Below are 18,449 nucleotides of genomic sequence, written 5' to 3' on the forward strand. Positions count from 1 at the left end.
TCGCGAATGAGTAACAACTCATCATCAGTCAGATCCAGCTCCACCAGTCGATCCAGTGTGGGACCCAAGCCATCCCTCGACAGCGCTTGAAATCAAGGGCGGCAGGTTTAAAGCGTGCCCTGCAGCGGTGGACGATTGCTTTTAAGCCTTCAGCATTACTAATGCCACAAAATAAACCTTTCATGTAAATATTAATGTATGTACTGTGTGTATGTATTGTGAATATCTTTATTAAAATATGACAATCATCCCGTCTGTGTCCTGTTAATTTAATCACTAATTGTGAAATCCCAGGAAAATTCAGTTGCTTTCATAATCAATTGGTCAGTTTGCTAATTCACAGAATGATGAATTAATACAGTATCCCCTAGTCTGTTTACCAGTAACTCCTCAGTAGTTACTGAGTAACTCAATTAGGGCCCTGTTAGGGCCCTGGTTGTTCATCATTCGTTACTCAGTAACGAATACAGTATCCCCTAGTTTGTTTACCAGTAACTCCTCAGTAGTTACTGAGTAACTCACTTAGGGGCCTGTTAGGGCCCTGTCAGGGCCCCCTGGTCGTTCATCATTCGTTACTCATTCGTTCCTCAGTAACTACCCACGTTTTTGCGTACCTTATTGTAAAGTGTTACCCCATTTTCAATAAAAAAGAAACACCTTTAATCCTAAAATCTATATATCTGTCTGTCTGTCTGTCTGTCTGTCTGTCTGTCTGTCTGTCTGTCTGTCTGTCTGTCTGTCTGTCTGTCTGTCTGTCTGTCTGTCTGTCAGTGACACCATTTTCAATAAAACACCCTAGCTAGAGAGGCAGAAGAGGCAGTCAAGCACAGAAACTGGAGAGACCTGTATGCCACCACCAAAAAGCTTGCAGGAAAGTTTAGTAAATCTGAAAGACCTGTAAAAGATAAGGAGGGGAAGCCTATCCCTGGAAAGGAAGGAAGAAAATAAGATGGAAGGAATATTTTGAGGAGCTGCTCAACAGACCAACCCCAAAGGACCCACCAGACATCCAACAAGCAGACAAAGATCTACCAATAAACTGTAATGCACCCACAAAGGAAGAGATCCGCGAGGCCATAAAGAAGCTTAGGAACAACAAGACCCCAGGTCCCGATGGTATCCCAGCAGAGGCAATGAAAGCCGACTCGCAGACCATGGAAGAGATCCTACAACCTCTCTTCAAGAAGATCTGGGAAGAGGAGTACATCCCAACGGAATGGAAGGAGGGACACCTCACCAAGATACCGAAGAAAGGTGACTTAAGTAAATGTGCAAACTACAGAGGTGTTACACTGCTATCCATCCCAAGTAAAATTTTCTACAGAATCATATTGGACAGGATGATAGATGCTGTTGTTCTCCAGCTGTTGTTCTCCAGCTCTATCCTTGCTTCCGCAAGGATAGATCATGTATAGATCAGATTGCAACCCTGCGCATCATCCTAGAGCAGTCACTGGAGTGGAACTCACCTCTGTATGTGAACTTTATTGATTATGAGAAGGCCTTTGACAGCTTAGATAGAAAAACACTCTGGAAGCTGCTCAGACATCATGGAGTTCCAGAGAAGCTCACCAACATCATCCAAAAGTCCTACGGAGGGATGGTCTGCAGGGTGATCCACAGAGGGCAACTCACGGACGCCTTCCAAGTACACACAGGAGTAAGGCAGGGATGCCTGATGTCACCATTTCTCTTCCTACTGGCGATAGATTGTGTAATGAAGCAATCCACAGAAGATAAGAGAAATGGCATACAGTGGACGATGTGGACACAGCTAGACAACCTTGATTTTGCAGATGACCTGGCCCTTCTCTCCCATACCCAACAGCAGATGCAGGATAAGACCAACACCATCGCAACCAACTCAGCTCGCCTCGGTTTAAGCATCCACAGGGGGAAGAGCAAGATTTTAAGGGTGAATGCTGCCGATACTTCGCCCATCAATCTGGAAGGTGAAACACTTGAGGAGGTAGAAGAGTTCACCTACCTAGGCAGCATTTTTGACAAACAGGGCGGAACTGATGCCGATGTACGCGTTAGGACTGGCAAGACCAGAGGAGCATTGATCCAACTTAAAAACATCTGGAGTTCAAGGGACCTGGCCATCACAACAAAGATCCGGATCTTCAACACCAATGTAGTTGGTGTCAGTTCTGCTGTACGGAGCCGAAACATGGAGAACCACTGTGCGCACCATAAACAAAATCCAAACCATCATCAATAACTGCCTTAGACAAATACTCCGTATCCACTGGCCCGACACCATCAGTAACAAAGATCTGTGGCAAAGAACCAACCAGCGACCTGCTGAGGAAGAGATCATCAAAAGACGTTGGAGATGGATAGGACATACTCTCCGCAAACCCGCTACAATTGTAACAAAGCAATCTTTGAAGTGGAACCCCCAAGGAAAAAGGAAGAGAGGACGACCAAGAAGTTCCTGGCGCAGAGAGGTGGAGGCAGACACCAAGCGGATGGGCTACACGTGGGGACAGCTGGAGAAGTTATCGCAGGACCGGGATGCTTGGAGAGCCCCAGTAGGGGTAAAAGGCGATGATGATGATTTTCAATAAAAAAGAAACACCTTTAATCCTAAAATCTATATATCTGTCTATCTGTCTATCTATCTATCGATCTATCTACACAGTAAATTCCCTAGTGTCAAAAAGGCATTGTCAAAATATATGGACTCTTTCAGAGTTATAACAACAACATTGAGAGTAACTGCAACACACCTAGAGTAAGATATCAACCAGTGTAAGTGTAAAATTTCAGAGTTAAAATGTACAGTGTTAAAGCACATGGACTCTTTGAGAGTTATAGCAGGTCGGCTTAGCTAAGGAGGTAGAACAGTTGTCTTGTAACCGACAGGTTGCTAGTTTGATCCCCAGCTCCTCCTAGCTGTGTTGATGTGTACCTGAGCAAGACACTAACCCTAACTGCTCCGGAAGAGCTGGCTGTCGCCTTGCATGGTTGACTATGCTGTCGGTGTGTCAATGTGTGTATTAACCGATGTAACTCGCTTTAGATAAAAGTGTCTACTAAATGCCCTAATTGTATTTATTTCAACAACAGCAAGAGTAGTGACTGAAGGCAGGTGTTCCTGAGAAATAATTATTGGTGTGCTTTTAGGTAGCTGATGAGATGCCAGTATTTTGTCAAATCCGGACTGTTATTGTGAAAGATGAGCAACTAACACTAACTGGCTCAGAAACGGTTTGTTTCGATGAGCATTACCACGCATTTAAAATAGTTTTAAAGCCATTCCAGGCAGTTAAGGTGGTTGATGTTCAAGAGTTAAGTCTACTTCAAACCAGTGGATGTTCAAATGGTGTATGGATCAACAGATTCCTCTCTTTATATAGTTCCATATTGCCATCTAGTGCAGCCTTGACCAGTGTTTTTATTGTTGAAGGTAGAATCAGTAACAAGAATAGTCTAAACATTAATATTTGACATGCTGGTGTGTTTAAAAACAATGCAGATTGTTCTATGGCTGTGTTCTAAAAGCCCTAATTGTCATGGTCTGTCGTGTTTTGGTGTGTTTCCCTGCGTTTCCCTCCTGTGTTGATTACTGTTCCCTCCCCTAATGTATCTCAGCTGTTCCTCGTTGTGTTTGTTACTTAAGCCCTTTTCTTTCCTTTGTTCCTTGTGCTATCATTGTGGTTGTTCGTCCTGCGTGTTCCCTGTTCCCACCTGAGTTCCCTGGTTCCTTGCCTTAGCCTTTAGGCATAAATAAAGCCCTGCTCTCCCTAAACCGTCTGCGTCTGGGTCCTACCTGCCTGCCTGCACCCTCAAAAATAACAGAATGATAGCACCAACATTGGACCCAGCGGACGATCAATTTTGCCGTGAGTTGGAGGATTTATTATGGTTCATTATGAAAGCAATGGATTTTTGGGAGAACATTCCCAGCAGGAAGGAGCAGGAGGCTATCGTGGGGCGTACACGCAGGGCTGTCTCTTCAAGGCCCGAGTTGGAGGATGCCATGCCCGAGTGGGCAGTTGAGCTGCTCAGCCCCACAGTCTTTTGGCCTGAGAGCTACATGCCGGTGCCACCAGACTTTTGTGACCGGCCTAAGCCTCCACGCTCCTCTCACCCTCTGCCCCCGGCCCCACTACCAGCCTCTGCCCCCGGTCCCTAGCTACCAGCCTCCTCCCTTGCGGACAATCAGAGTGGGGGTGGTGAGTTTTGGGTACCACCCGGTTCCTCCTGGCACTCCAGCACCCGCACTGACTCCGGTCCCCGAGCCCTGTCCGGTTCCTGAGCCCACTCCGCTCCTTCCAGAGGGGGATCGGCCTCTGCTCCTGCCGGAGCGGGTCCGCCCTCCAGACCGTCCAGGGGAGGCCCGCCCCCTGCTCCTTCCAGAGGGGGACCGGCCTCTGCTCCTGCCGGAGGGGGCCCGCCCTCCAGACCGTCCAGGGGAGGCACGCCCTCCGCTCCTGCCTGTGGGGGCCCTCCTCCACTCCTTCCCGAGGGGGGTTCCTCTTCAAGGCCTTCCAGAGGGGTCCCGCCTTCCAAACCTTTTGGAAGGGGCACGCCCTCTTCCTCCAGAGGGGACCAGCCCTCTACCTTGCCTTCCTGAGGGGTTCCGCCTTCCAGAGGGGGTCCGCCCTCTACCTCGCCTACCTCCAGAGGGGACCAGCCCTCTACCTGGCCTTCCTACAGAGGGGGTCCGCCCTCTACCTGGCCTTCCTACAGAGGGGACCCGCCCTCTACCTGGCCTTCCTCCTGAGGGGACCCGCCCTCTTCCTGGCCTTCCACCAGAGAGGACCCGCCCTCTTCCTGGCCTTCCACCAGAGGGGACCCACCCTCTTCCTGGCCTTCCACCAGAGGGGACCCACCCTCTACCTGGTCTTCCACTAGAGGGGATCCGCCCTCTACCTCTCCTTCCTCCAGAGGGGATCCGCCCTCTTCCTGGCCTTCCACCAGAGGGGACCCACCCTCTACCTGGTCTTCCACTAGAGGGGATCCGCCCCCTACCTCTCCTTCCTCCAGAGGGGACCCGCCCTCCACCTCGCCTTCCTCCTGAGGGGACCCGCCCTCTTCCTGGCCTTCCACCAGAGGGGACCCGCCCTCTTCCTGGCCTTCCACCAGAGGGGACCCGCCCTCTTCCTGGCCTTCCACCAGAGGGGACCCGCCCTCTTCCTGGCCTTCCACTATAGGGGATCCGCCCTCTACCTCGCCTTCCTCCTGAGGGGACCCGCCCTCCACCTCGCCTTCCTCCTGAGGGGACCCGCCCTCCACCTCGCCTTCCTCCTGAGGGGACCCGCCCTCTACCTCGCCTTTGCCGGCCTCCTGAAGGTTTCCGACTTCGCCACTGCTGGCCTTCAGAGGGGTCTCCTTGCCGCTGCAGGCCTCCTGAGGGACTGAGCCCTCATCTTCCTTGCCGCCGGCCTCCTGAAGGGTTCCGCCTTCACTCTGCCTCTGCTTGCCCCCCAGGCCGCCCGCCTGACGTCCCTCCGCTCTGCCCCAGTCCATTTTTTTTTTTTTGATTCCCCCCTCCTGGCGCCCCTCCACCCACCCGTTTTGGGTTTGACTTTCTTCGTTTTTTTGCTTGTCGTGTTTTGGTGTGTTTCCCTGCGTTTCCCTCCTGTGTTGATTACTGTTCCCTCCCCTAATGTGTCTCAGCTGTTCCTCGTTGTGTTTGTTACTTAAGCCCTTGTCTTTCCTTTGTTCCTTGTGCTATCATTGTGGTTGTTCGTCCTGCCTGTTCCCTGTTGTCACCTGAGTTCCCTGGTTCCTTGCCTTAGCCTTTAGGCATAAATAAAGCGCTGTTCTCCCTAAACCGTCCGCGTCTGGGTCCTTCCTGCCTGCCTGCACCTTCAACCCTAACACTAATGTCCGAGTCAAACTAAACTTTACGTCAATTTGAGTATGTTCTGGTTGTGTATGCAAGTTTGTCTCTTAAATATTTTTTATTTGTTTTTCACCTGAAAGTATTTGTAAAACTTAATTTTTTATTAAGACATGGATATATTCTTGTGTTTTGCTTTTATCCTGCGGACACATTTTTATTTAAATATTAACTCTTATCAGAGTTGGATTAACTTTCAAAATGTAACTATGGTCAGTGTTATTTTAACACTTTGTAGATAGGGAACGCATGTTATCTGGAATGGTGTTAAAATTGACTAAGTGTTGGATTTAGAATCTTTATTTGTCATTGGGTTAAATACAAAGTATTTACACAACGAAATTAAGGTGCAGATCTTGTTCAGTGCTTTTTTTAAATAAATAAATAAGAATGCAGTAAGAAATATTAATAAATATATAACCCCAATAACCCCTTCCACTTAAGGCACATTAAAGTGTCCTACACCCTCCCCTCCCTCTCAGACAACAACGCCTTCTGCCCACATATATCTAAATAGCAGCAGTTCCAGGAAGGAAAGCAAGATGAGGAATGTCCAGAGGTAGTGGTGATCGATTATGTGGTTGTCTATGTATTGCACAGGGGTTATTTTTGTTTAGCGTACGTATGGCCCAGGGGAAGAAGCTGTTGGTTAGTCTGGTGGTGCGTGATTTCATTGAACTGTAACGCCTGCCAGAGGGAAGCAGATCAAACAGGTGGTGAGCAGGGTGCGCAGCGTCTTTTAGAATGGCACTCATCCTGTTTCGACAGCGGGAGCTGGCCAGCTCTTCCAGGGAGGGCAGTTGGCAGCCTGTGATCTTCTGAGCTGTGCCTATGACCCTCTGAAGTGCCGTCCTGTCTGCCGCCGAACTCCCAGCATACCATGCTGTGATGCACACTTTCAATGGTTGAGCGGTAGAAGGACACCAGCAGCTTTCGTTCAAGATGGTTTTTTCTGAGAATTCTCAGAAAGTGTAGTCGCTGCTGGGCCTTCTTTTTTATTGCCGTTGTGTTTGTGGACCAAGAAAGCTCCTGAGAGATGTATGTTCCCAGGAACTTGCAGGACGGAGCCCTCTCCACGCAATCCCCGTTGATGTGCAGAGGGGCATGGGCTGGGCTGTGTCGTCTGAAGTCTATGATGATTTCCTTAGTTTTGGATGTGTTTAGTTGGAGGTAATTTGCTGAACCCCATGCTGACAGCTGCTGGACCTCATCTCTATATGCCGTCTCGTCGCCCCCAGAGATGAGTCCGACCACAGTGGTGTCGTCAGCAAATTTTATAATGAGGTTGGAGGGGTGGGAGGGGGAGCAGTCAGATGTGTATAGAGTATACAGAAGTGGGCTCAACACGCAGCCTTGGGGGGAGCCAGTGCTGAGTGTGAGGGGGGAAGAGAGATGGGGGCCGAGTCTCACTTGTTGTGGTCTGTTGGAAAGGAAGTCCTTTATCCAAGCGCAGGTGGAGGCAGGGAGGTGTAGGCCCAGTAATTTATTTATCAGGATGTCCGGGATTATTGTATTGAAGGCTGAGCTGTAATCTATGAAGAGCAGTCTTGCATAGGTGCCTGGGTGTTCGAGGTGGCTCAGCGTAGAGTGGAGGGTGATGGCAATGGCGTCCTCAGTAGAGCGGTTAGCCCTATAAGCGAACTGGTGGGGATCAAATGATGCTGGGAGGCAGGCCTTGATGTGCTGGGCAACCAGCCTCTCCAGGCATTTCATCACCACTGACGTGAGTGCAATGGGCCTGAGGTCATTTCCGCTTTTACCAGCTGACGTTTTTGGAACTGGGATGATAATTGCTGATTTCCAGCAGGATGGGATGGTGGCTAGGGACAGAGAGATGTTGAAGAGCTTGGTGAGAATCCCTGTGAGTTGGTCTGCACAAGCTCTGAGTACTTTCCCCGGTACGCCGTCGGGTCCTGTCGCCTTCCTCGGGTTCACTTTCCTCAGTGTCTTTCTAACCTGATGTTCTTGGAGGGTCAGCGGGGTGTTGGTGAAGGCTGTGGGGGGGCGTTGGTTGTCTATCCGCCTCAAACCGGGCAAAGAAACTGTTTAATTCCTCTGCCCTTGTAGCATTAGAGTTGGTAGTTGTGATGTTGTGGCCCTTGTACTTAGAGATGTGCTGTATTCCCTGCCACACCTGACGAGGGTTTTTGTCCATGATGTAGCCCTCTATTTTCCTTTTATATGCTAACTTAGCAGCCCTTATGCCCCTTTTTAGGTTCGCTCTGGCTGTGCTGTACTGAGCCCTATCTCCTGACCTGAAAGCAGTGTTGCGGTCCTTGATAAGGGGCCGCACTTTACTCGTCATCCAGGGTTTCTGGTTCGGAAAGACCCTGGGGCCGGTTGCACCAACTGGGCGTAAGCCTGGTCGTAACTACGCCTGGTCGTAACTTGGCGTTCTAAGTCCAACCTAACCGTTACGCCGGTCGCACCAACTGGGCTTAGCGTTCTTTTCACTAAGACCAAGGCGTAAATCCTACGCCTGGTCAGGGGGAGGCGTAGAGTCGAAATTTCTGCTGTTTCCATAGCAATTACAATAATAAAAAAAACGTTACAATCAATCCATCCAGCGCTAATATGGCACGTATTATCCATAGGGTGTACAACGAGCGGGCATTTAGACGGGAAAGGGTAATTAGGGACAGAAGCAATCCATTGGACATTTATAATGACGAGGAGCTGATTGAGAGGTTTCGATTCTGTAGGAGAGATCTGTTTGAATTAATAGAAGAGCTGTCACCGGATTTACAGTTCGTGTCGGACCGCAATGCAGCGCTACCACCGTCCTTGCAACTGCTGATTGCGCTTCGTTTTTTCGCAAACGGGGCTTTTAAGAACACTTTAAGCGACATGGTGAGGGTCCATAGATCGACCGCCTGTCGGGTAATCCGGAGGGTTTCCCTGGCTTTGAGCCGCCGCATCGCTCGTTAAGTCCACCTCCCGAACGAGGAAGAGGCGGCGGCGATGAAGGAACGGTTCCGCCAGGCGTCCGGTATGCCTGGGATCGTGGGCTGCATAGACGGGACACATGTGCAGATCCAGGCCCCACATGAGAACGAGTATTTGTACGTTAATCGAAAAGGTTACCATTCGATTAACGTACAAATAGCTTGTGACGCAAATTATAACATCATTAATTTGGTGGCGAGATGGCCTGGATCCACCCACGATTCCCGCATCCTCCGGGAGAGTGCGTTATTGCAGGACTTCGAGGAAGGAAGGTAGGCTATAGCCTCGTGTTTTTCTAATCAGCTACACTGAAACAATTTGAGCTTCACTTTAAGTAATGAACAGCAACCTAATTAAAGTATATTTTCATAGGTGCAACGGGCTGCTCCTCGGGGACAGTGGATACCCGCTGAAACGGTGGCTGATGACCCCGCTAATTGCTCCAACAACTGACCAAGAACGGAGGTATAACACAATACACTCCGCAACTAGGTCAGTTGTTGAGAGATGTATCGGGGTTCTCAAACGCAGGTAAACCATAAGTAATATGCATCCCTTAAAAAGACATAAAAAAATATCTAGATATAGATGTAATTTTTCTTATTTTGTTTAGGTTTCACTGTCTTCATGGGGAGATGCGGATGCACCCAGAACGGGTCTGCACTGTAATAGCAGCGTGCACAGTTCTGCACAACATTTGCATCGCCAAAAGAATCCCTCTCCCCAGACACCATCAGCCACCGGCAGTCCCCGAGGAAGATGTGCATCAAGCCACTCGGCCTGAGGACATCGCTGGCCGATTAGTCCGTGCTCAGCTCATTAATCAGTTGTAAATATTGTTTTAATTATGTATATATGTTTTTTATAGGCCGACACGAACTGTAAATCCGGTGACAGCTCTTCTATTTATTCGAACATATCTCTCCTACAGAATCGAAACACCTCAATTAGCTCCTTGTCATTTGATGATGTTCACTGCATTGCTTCTGTCAAAAATAACCATTCCCGTCTAAATGCCTGCTCGTTGTATTTTATTGTTATGCATTAAAAAAATTGATGAACGAAAATGAATGAAAGAATGATTGGAAGGAATATTTATTTGAACAGTAAATCTTAATTTGAACAGTAAAAAGTAAAACATTAAAACACAGAAATATAATATAATAAATATAATAATATAATAAATAAATATAATAAATATAATCAAACAATTATCCTAACTCTAAAATATTTATTTACATTAGGGATGGTCACGGTTGGTCTTCAAAAATAATTGTTTGGGGCCTAATTTGTTGCTGGAGCAAATTAATTTGGAGCCGTAATTTAATTTGTTCTAATTCAATTTTTTTGGTCTCTGCCTCTAATTTAATGGTCTCCTTCTCCACCCTGACAATATCCTTCTCCATGAGGACCTGTTGAAGGTCCTCACTTCTCCTCCGCTTCGTTGCCGGGGGTGGGGATGGACAGGAAGGGGTTGCCACTGCTGGTTCTATCGGTGGTGGTGGTGTTGAGCTGGTAGTGGCACTTTCCAAGTCTGAAACAAAATGTGAATTTATTAATTCTGGGCAATAAGGCTAGTCCTGCTTATTCAACTAACAAACCATCCTCAATAAATATGCTAGGCTACATACCTTCTTCCAACTGCTCCGGCGGTTGAGGACATCCGCTGTCCACACCGTCCAACCCGACGAAGGCTGGTGAATCCTCCCCGAAAATAGCGACGATAATGTCACTATAGGGTGATGTTTTCGGGGGAGGACCACCGCCAGTGGGATGGTGCTTTAGAGAAGAGACGTCCTTCTTGGCCCGGGACAGGAGGTCTTTCCATTTCTTTTTGATGTCACCATCCGTCCGATGACAGCCTGAGTCTGAACAGCTGTTCAGACTCTCCATTATAAATCTCCATGTCTCTTGCTTTGTTTTGTTTGTTACGACATTGGACTGCTTGGCAGTCAGTGCCGTCTTATTCTCACTGTATAATTCTATTAATTTTCTAATTCCAACGGTGAAGTTAACTTTTCTCTTTCTGTTTTCCTCCATCATGTCGGTTTGTCGGATTTGTCGGTTTGTCGGATGTTGGTAAAATAGTAAACAGCTGTTGTCACGAGGTATCCTAGCAACGCGGTGATATGCGCATCACATGGAACATTCACATGGCCGCGCATGGCTAAGACCGGGCGTAGTTGAGACCAGTCGTAAGTCCCGTTGGTGCAACCGGCGTTAGTTCCATTCTAACGCCAGGTCGTAACTAAGACCTACTTAGCAGTTACGACCAGGCTTAGTTACGCCCAGTTGGTGCAACCGGCCCCAGGTCTGTTTTTTGATGGTGACATTTTCAGCACAGAATGTGATGTAGGATAAAACAGACTCTGTGTACTCCTCCAGGTCCAAACCCTCAAATAGACCCCACTCTGTTGTTGAGAAGCAGTCTTGGAGCTGGGAGAGGGCGTCCTCTGGCCAGGTGTTGATGGTTCTAGTAGTGGGCTTATTTTTCCTAATGTGAGGGGTGTAGGCTGGAATGAGGTGCAGTGAGAGGTGGTCTGACAGGCCAATGTGTGGCTGGGGTACTGCTCTGTATGCATGCCTAATGTTGCAGTAGACATGGTCGAGTATTCTGCCCTCCCTGGTGGCACACTTCACATACTGTATGAATTTAGGGAGGACAGCCTTTAAACAAGCCCGGTTGAAATCTCCGGCGACTATGTGTACCCCATCTGGGTGCGCCTGCTGCTGTTTGCTAATAGCGCCATGAAGATAGTTTAGAGCTATACTAACGTTAGCGTCTGGAGGGATGTACACTGCCATAATTATTACTACAGTTATCTCTCTAGGTAAATAGAAAGGGCGGCAGATGACCGTCAATGCCTCTATGTGTGGGGAACAGTAGCTGTGGGTTGCTTGGCTCTGTGAACACCAGTTATTATTTATATACATACAAACTCCGCCCCCTCTGCTCTTTCCGGAGTCTCGGTTCCTGTCGTGTCGGTGGATAGTGCGGCCGGCTAACTGCACAGCGTTATCGGGGATAGCAGGGTGGAGCCAGGTTTCAGTCAGAATCATATTAAATGTCATTTGTAAAATAAGTGTTATCTGTTTAAGGTTATTTCGTCTTGTGACGCTCAATGAATGAGCGCAAATGTTCGCGGATGTTCATGAACCTTCCTACTTCCTCGTTCGACGCGATCGTCCGTTGCCAGGCAGGTTTGGAATGTTGGAACCTGGATTAAGTAGGCAGTACAATTTTCGCCCCTGGTACAATTTTTGTGTGACACCGCCACTGATTGGTAGATTGTCGGAATGGCGGTAGGCCTACGAAAAGGTGTGTGGGGCATGTTGGAATGGCCGCATTTAACCATAACAACGATTTTAGCTAACGTGTACTGCTGACAGTACGGGACCGGGACGGACAAGTTGTTCTGTGCTGTGTCCTGATTGGCTGAAGAGAAATAGCTATTACATGCATGGGCTATGAATCTGTATTCTTTTTTAGGTACTGGCCATCCCCAAAATGAACCAGAATACAGGAAATCACACCTACCAAATTCAACATTTTCCACAAATCTTTTGACCCACAAATTTGATCACCAGCCGCAACTGATAAACATGAATATACACACATTTATCATGGCCCTCTTTATCACGAAAGTTGCCCATCCCTGGCATAGAAGTACATGTATCTCGTGGGCAGATACAGACGTACGTAGATGGTGAAGGGAATGGTTAAGGTGAAGGAGAAGGAGAGGTGAAAGTGAAAAAGTGAAACGGAAACTAAAACAAAGGGAAAGTGAAGGTGAAAGTGAAAAAAAGTGAAACTGAAACTGAAACAAAGGGAAAATGCTCACTCCGCTGAGTGGGTTTTTGTCGTTTGATTGTTTTGCCCTGCAAAGCTACGCCCGGGGCACTCTGAAATATGACTACCACCCTCACAAGACGGCGTCTTTACATTAATCTGCCGGTAACTCTATCAGTAAAACGCTGAGCCACCGACGAGGACGGAGAGAGAACGACGGAGATCTCACACTTAATATTCAGCCTCGTAAATAATCTCCTGCACTGCTGTTTTTATGGGAGCTTGCGGGGCCCCGAGCTTGAGCGAAGAGCCGCTCTGATATGTGAAGGGCCCGGGGTGCCTCTCGGATAAGGATGCTCATTCAGTAAATAATTAAAAAAATATAGGGAAATAAGTGAGGAAATAAAAGGCTGAAGACAATGTGGATGTTTTGTGTTTTAAGTGCTCTTGCGTTTTTTTGGAGCTGTTTACGAGGCTCTCGCTTACCCCAAGAGGTCCCTAAACGCGACGGACTGTTAAGTGTTTGTCGTTTGGGTCGGTTCCCTGAGCTTGTGGGAGGCGAAGTGGTTAAATTTTACATTTACATTCAGGGCGTTCAGCAGACGCTTTTATCCAAAGCGACTTACAACGGTTCACACAAACATTCGCACACCGACGGCGGAGTCGACCCCTCAAGGCGAAAGCCAGCTCGTCAGGAGTAGTCAGCCTGAGGCGTCTCGCTCAGGGACACCTCCACGCACCAACTACCAACCTTCTGGTTATAAGTCAACCTCGCTCTACCTCCTGAGAACAGGGAGAGATGGGGAGAGAGGGAGGAAGAGGGGGAGGGAGGGGGGAGAGAGAGGACAGGGGGAGGGGGAGGGAGAGAGTGGGAGAGAGGAGGAGGAGGAAGAAGAGAGGGAGGAGAGGGAAAGAGAGAACAGTTTGAGAGTCAAGGTTGAATCGCAGTCAGGAAGGTAGGCCTACATGGGTTCAAAGCCCTTTGAGACTGGAACTATGATTAAGGGCTATACAAATTAAAGGTAACTTAATTTAATTGAACGATTTTATAAAATTGGATTGGATGTGTGTTCTGTGTTCTTCTGACTTGGATTTGATTCTGGAAAAAACAAGATGGTGTGCGCTGAGGATGAAATTTCAGATATTCATTCTTTTAGAAAGGTTTTCATATCTCCCTTTACGATTCAAAATGCTTCAGGGTTTTGTTATGAAAAAAGTTATACAAATTAAATGTCAGATTAAAAAAAACAAAAACCATTTCAGAAGGTTCTAAAAAAAAATATATAATATACATTTTGGCAGACGCTTTTATCCAAAGTGACTTACAACGGTTCACACACTGATGGCGGAGTCGACCCCTCAAGGCGTCAGCCAGCTGGTCAGGGCGCAGTCAGGGTGAGGCGTCTCGCTCAGGGACACCTCGACACCCAGCTAGGTGGAGCCAGGGATCCAACAAGCAACCTTCAGGTTACCAGTCAACCCACTATGCCTCCTGAGCTACTGCCCTATACATGCTCTGCCCTTCGGGTGGGGGGGTTATGTTAGATGACAATGTTTCAGAACAACTGGTTTAAGAGATGTGTTACAAAATTAGAAACCAAGAACGAAGAGTTTGGAGAGAGCGCCTCACCCCTCCTCCCCCCTCCTCCCCCCTCCTCACTTGTTTAGTGTCTCCTCCCCCCTTCTCACCTCTCCTCAGCTCCCGCCTCCTCCCCTCTCCTCCCCCCTTCCCCCTCTCCCCCCCCCCCCCCCCCCTCCTCCCTCCTCATCACTCATAATTTGACCTTGTTTGAGTAAATTAGCGCAAACATACAACACATTGGGGACTGGACCCCAGCGCACGACAACTCCAAAAGAAATCCGTCCATCAATTCCATCGATTCCATCGAGAGAGAGAGAGAGAGAGAGAGAGAGAGAGAGAGAGAGAGAGAGAGAGAGAGAGAGAGAGAGAGAGAGAGAGAGAGAGAGGGAACGAGAGAGCGTCTTTTGGGACCTGACCCCATTGCACAATGCAGACATTTACTAGACCAGAGACATGACGACAACTCCATAAGGAATGGTAAGGCATGGGGTAGCATGTCAATCCGATGTCGATCAACACGTCAATCCGATCGTTTGAGAGAGTGACTAAGATACAGAGCAAGCAAGCAAAAGAGTGAGAGAAAGACATACAGACAGACAATGAGAGACCCACAGACTCAGATAGAGAGCGACAGAGAGACAGACAGACAGACTCAGATAAAGAGAAACACAGAGAGAGAGAAAGACAGACAGACAGACATACTCAGATAGAGCGAGAGCGCCCAGTGTTCCCGGTCTGCTAACGAGTGGTATTCCCTGCATTATAATATCCGGCGACTGACTTCCCTTCCAATCAGCTCGCTCATTACTCACCCTCCGCTGTGATGAAACGATAACGCCGCCATCTACTCTCATTCTTTATTATACGTCTGACTCCACTCTCCCTCTTCCTCCCTTTGCCGTATCCATCGGCGACCTAAAATAACGCAAGACTACTCAATTAGGCTCCGGTCACCCTCTCTTCCCCTTCGTCTTCTTCGTCTTCATAACGGCTAAGAGCTCCACGTCGTAGCCCAGCTCTGCTAGCATGATAAAATGCTAACAGGCTAATGTGGCAGCTAACCTAGCACGTCAAACAGATTCCCCCGTTGACCTCCTGCCACCTCTGCCAACCGCCTCTCGGGTTTTGTTACGCTGTTAGCATAAATGTAAGAACCTGGGTTTATTTTTTGGCTTCCCTTTAAAACTGCCTCCCCCCCCCCCTCGTTTCATCACAAGCTTGTTTGCTGTTTATCAAACCTCTTTCAGTCCAGTCAACAGTCCCAATGCCCTAGAAGGAGTTCAGTGTGAACTATGCGCACGCACGCACAACGTCTCTCTCTCTACCTCTACTCTTTTCTATCTTACCCTCTGCCGTTTCTCTACATTAATCTCTCTCTCTCTATTTCTCTCTCTCCCTCGCTCTCTCTCGCTCTCTCTCTCTCTCACTCTCTCTCTATCTCTTCCCCTCCCTCTACATCTCGCTCCCCCCCCCTTTCTCTCGCTCTATCTCTTCCCCTCCCTCTGTACATCTGGCTCCCCCCCCTCTCTCTCTCTTTCCACTCTCTCCCTCTCTCTCCCAAACGCATGAGCATTCTCTCACTCACTCTTTCACTCACATACTTGAATACTCCTTGAATTTAAAGAAGACCTTTTATATATATATATATATACTCCTTGAATTTAAAGAAGAAAAGATATATATATATATATATATATTACACACACACACTCACTCACAAACATACACACACTTCCTCACTTACATAAAAATTGCATTTCCCTTTTCCCGGAAACAAGATGGAGAGCAGAGTGTAATGGCTTGGCCTCTCGGGCAGCAGTGTGGATCTGCAATTGGTGGGGAGAAAATAACTAGTGTGCTCCCACATCGTAGGAGCGAGGAGCAAGGGGGCGATGTGTTCTGCATGCGAGCAATGTTTGTGTCCTCCACCGCTGGATGCTCTTGTTTTATTGGCTCTGTGACGCAGACAGCAGGTCTCTGAGCTTCATTACATCAAACACTCACTCACTCATTCACTCATTCACTGACCGATACCCCGGTGCTTTATGGAATGCGGTTTAGCTCATTCACAGCCTACATGCATTAATTCATTAATTAATTCATACTCGTTTGATAATGGTGCCCTTTTATCGGTTTTAAACGATTGAACGCACGTGTCTGATATTGTAGAGCTTGATGACCCAAAGCTTAACAGGTCAAAGACACACGCACACATATATCTATATATTTATATAGACACACACACGCACACAAACCCACACATACTATCCACATTGTGTCCGACAAAAGACGAGAGAGAGAGAGAGAGAGAGAGAGAGAGAGAGAGAGAGAGAGAGAGAGAGAGAAAGAAGACACATACACAAACCCGCACACATTATCACAGCGTATCCGACAAAAGATGAACATCCTCACGCCCCTAACTAAAAAAGATTTTCAGTTTGTGCTGCGGGGCGTGCAAGCTGACTTAGCCGTCCGTCAGCTCTTAATGCCTCCACCCAAAAGGCCGACTCCACCCTCCTGCTGTGACCGAGATGCAATGTGTGATGCCTAGCCTCCAGGGTTTATGGAGGAGACCCCTCTTCCGTCACCCCGTGGAGTTGACACAGTCAGAAAGCATGGGGGAGGGCGTGAGGGTTAGGGTTGCCACCTTGGATTTGGGAAAAAAAGGGACACTCGATCAAATGTTTGGGGCGGAGGGCTCGGCCATTATTACCAGTTCAGACTGACCAATGAACATACAATTCGGACAAAGGAGACGGAAACAAAGTCATGTTAATAAATGTATTCGTTCAGGGGTCACCAGGGTGAATGTACACCAGCAGATAATTTCAGTCCAGCAGCAATGTGAACACACTAGGGGTGAAACGGATCAGTGTGTCCACGGTTCGGTTCAGATAACCGTTTTGGGCCTCGGTTTCGGATACGGTTCGGATTAGGATCATGTCCGTGATAGTAAATAGGCGGACTTTTTTTTGACGGAGGGTTTGGGGGAGAAACACAAAAATGAATGAGACCCACAGGCTATTTGCAATGTGTTAATTGACTGCAATCAGACAACTTGCAAGGCTTTTTTGTGCAATAAATGTTCCCCTAAATGCATTTGAAAACATGGTGCACTGAGTGTAACATGTAAGGGATAACGGCCGACGAGGCTTAGAACTCTGGCGACGAGCGCAGCATGAAGCCAGAGTTGCCTCTACCTGTCCATTATTTCCATCGAACCGGTCGACCTCGAAGGCCGTTATCCCGCTTATCACCCGTTTGTATTTATCTCCCGTATATTTAGAATATAATTGTATCAATTACTTTCTTTAAATTTAGGAATCGTGCGCTTGAAAAGCCCAGTTTGTTTTGAACGCTGACAGGCTGAAGGGAGGGGCGGGAAAAGTATCATTGGCTCGGGCAGCACTGGAGAGAATGCATTCCGCTGGGTCCTAAACACCCTTTTGTTTCGGACGTAGGCTACAGTAGGCAAAATACGCTACATAAGGCAATGCCTTCATGAAACCGAAATCCGCGGATCTCCAGAATGCTCCGAACTGTGGTAAACGAACCGAACGGATTCGGATACAATTCGAATCCGCTGCAGGCCTAGAACACACTAGACTAGAACACAGAGAGAGACATCACATGAGACTTGATCACAAACTTTCAACATTGCTATTATTTCAGCATTTATATTTTTGTATTTCATGTTTGTTTTGGTGTTGTGTGTGTGTGTCTGTGTGTTTGTGTGTGTGTGTGTGTTTGATTATACGTATGTGATTAGATTAGTATGTGTTTATGTTTGTACGAGACTCGGAATGTATGGTTAATAGAACTGTATTTATGGACTCCAGGAAGAATAGCTATGCTACTGTGCTGCTGCAAATGGATATCCAATAAAAAATAAATTAATCAATAATCAATAAATCAATATGGGCTATTGGAATTTTATGAAGACCCCCATGAAACTAGCCGTGCTATATATGAGCAAATTGTGGATATTATAGAAAAAAATGGTCTGCGTGTAAATCAGATTACCGTTGACAGTACTGTTTTTTTCGTACTGGTGGCTTGCATGTTTTATTTGCTCCATCTCCTTCCTCGTCAGTCTCTCCTCCCATTGCAAATGAAGACGCAGCGCTCGACTCCACTCACACTGAGTGACTTTCCTCCACTTTAATATGTTTATGTTTGAAATTGTGTTCCCGCTCGGTCTGAGAAGCGCAAGAATGGGGCGACACGGTCACGTACGCATCAGAGATGGAAATTAACTTTTTTGCCCACCAGCC

This window comes from Gadus chalcogrammus, chromosome 7 (assembly GCF_026213295.1).
Source record: "Gadus chalcogrammus isolate NIFS_2021 chromosome 7, NIFS_Gcha_1.0, whole genome shotgun sequence".
Classification (NCBI taxonomy): domain Eukaryota; kingdom Metazoa; phylum Chordata; class Actinopteri; order Gadiformes; family Gadidae; genus Gadus; species Gadus chalcogrammus.